The 2,115-nt window shown below is 39.0% G+C and overlaps 1 protein-coding gene across 2 annotated transcripts in view; it reads right to left on the minus strand.

The window, feature by feature from the left end:
* The window catches only part of LOC141763850 (platelet-derived growth factor receptor beta-like), a 37,946-nt gene extending 36,090 nt beyond the window's left edge, over window positions 1-1,856 (minus strand). The window contains exons 1-2 of one of the 2 annotated variants that reach the window (XM_074628610.1): window positions 1,702-1,856; window positions 1,154-1,272 (exon numbers count right to left, since the gene is read on the minus strand). The gene's annotated coding sequence lies outside the window, so the exon portion shown is untranslated. The remainder of the gene's footprint in view (window positions 1-1,153; window positions 1,273-1,701) is intronic. The other variant, XM_074628611.1, reaches the window with a different exon arrangement.
* Between the last annotated feature and the right edge of the window lie 259 nt (window positions 1,857-2,115).

Here is a 2,115-nt window from a genome sequence, read left to right on the forward strand (position 1 = left end):
GCTCTAACATACAGTCTGTTTACCAGCACGGCATTCTGGGTAATGTAGGACGCAGTGTCTTCAAACTAAAGGTCAGGACATCTGAGACGCTCTGTTTTTAATCTGCTTCACTTTTATTCTGAAATCCGTGAGCAGTCAGTCTGACGTCACAGAACCAGCCTGTTAAATCATCTCAGAGGCTGAAGAGCTCTGATGGTTCAAACAGACCTGAACACACACTCCTCTGTGTGTGTGTGTGTGTGTGTGTGTGTCTGTGTGTGTGTGTGTGTGTGTCTGTGTGTGTGTGTGTGTGTGTGTGTGTGTGTGTGTGCGCGTGTGTGTGTGTGTGTGTGTGTGTGTGTGTGTGTGTGTGTCCCCGGGGATGTGGGCCAATCAGACGTCTCATTGATGGAGCGCAGCGGGAGGAATGTGACTCCACCACAGAAGAAGAGAATAAACAGTAAAGTATTTCCTGTGGGCAGCGGAGAGGGCCGACCAGCACGGTCCAGCAGCTCTCAGCCAATCACACACCGGCAGCTAAATCTGCCCCGAGTACAGTCCTGCAGGAACACAGTGATGTCACTGATGATGTCACTAATCTACAATGTTGTGATATCTGCAGAAACAACACTTCTTCACATGTTGTGTGTTCTTACCATATATATATATGTATACATATATACATATATATATATATACGTATATGTATATACGTATATATATATATGTATATACGTATACATATATATACATACATTCTGTATATATATATACAGAATGTATATATATATACGTATATACATATATGTATATACGTATATATACATACTGTATATGTATATATACAGTATGTATATATACAGTATATATACAGTATGTATATATACATATATATATATATACATACGTATATATGTATATATACAGTATGTATATACATACTGTATATATACAGTATGTATATACGTATATATATACATACTGTATATATACATATATACGTATGTATATATACATACTGTATATATACATACGTATATACGTATACATATATATATATATACATACTGTATATATACAGTATGTATATATACGTATATATGTATATATACAGTATGTATATATATACGTATATACATACTGTATATATATACTGCATATCCAGGTGTCTCACCTGTCCATCACTCGGACATGATGAAGGTTGTTTTCTGTCTCCTGGTTGGTTCAGATCAGATGATTGACAGCTGTCAGTCGCAGTGTGACGTCAGTGACCTCTGACCTCTGACCTCTGACCTCTGACCTTTAGAGACAGAAACAACTCAAAACTTGATGTATCATATCCAACTGTTATTGATTATTGATTTATCTCCATCAGCTGTCAATACTCATATCAGTCATTTTGATCAACCCTGGTAATCTAAAGATCAATTACTTCCTGTAGGGTTTTCACAATAAGAGCAGGACATCATAACAATAATAACAAGACGTTTACAGAACACATGAATGCATCATTAAGAATACTCATAACTTCAGGTACACTCTGGATGCAGTATTTGTACTCAGCGGTACAGGTACAGGTACTTTCACTGCAGTATTTGATGGAGTACACAAAGTCTCCAAAACAAGTCGACTCAGAGGACGCTGGTCGCCACGGAGACCAAGTTAAAGACGTGGACATTAAGATCCTGACCAAAGAAAAAGAGACTTCTAGTTTGTTCAAACCTTCCAATGCGTCTCCGCTCCTCTCTCTTCTTCTTCTTCACCTCTTCTTCTCCTTCTTCTTCTTCTTCTTCTTCTTCTTCTCTTCTTCTTCTTCTTCTTTTCTTCTTCTTCTCCTTCTTCTTCTTCTTCTCCTCCTCAGTTCATTCCAGACGGACGACGAATGGAAACCAGCAGACTGACTCACAGTGGGAGGGGGGGGGGCAACGTCTGTTTTCAATCTGCCTCTCTGTCGTTCGCCCCCCTCCCCTCTCTCTCTCTGACAGGAAGTGAACCCCGTCAACACACACACACACACACACACACACGCACACACACACACATACACACACTTCAGTTTGTGTGTTTCAGAATAAAACTCTTAAATATTTACAGCAGGTCAAAAACAAATATCAGAATAACACCAACTGAAAACTC

This window comes from Sebastes fasciatus, unplaced genomic scaffold (genome assembly GCF_043250625.1).
Source record: "Sebastes fasciatus isolate fSebFas1 unplaced genomic scaffold, fSebFas1.pri Scaffold_63, whole genome shotgun sequence".
NCBI classification, from domain to species: Eukaryota; Metazoa; Chordata; class Actinopteri; order Perciformes; family Sebastidae; genus Sebastes; species Sebastes fasciatus.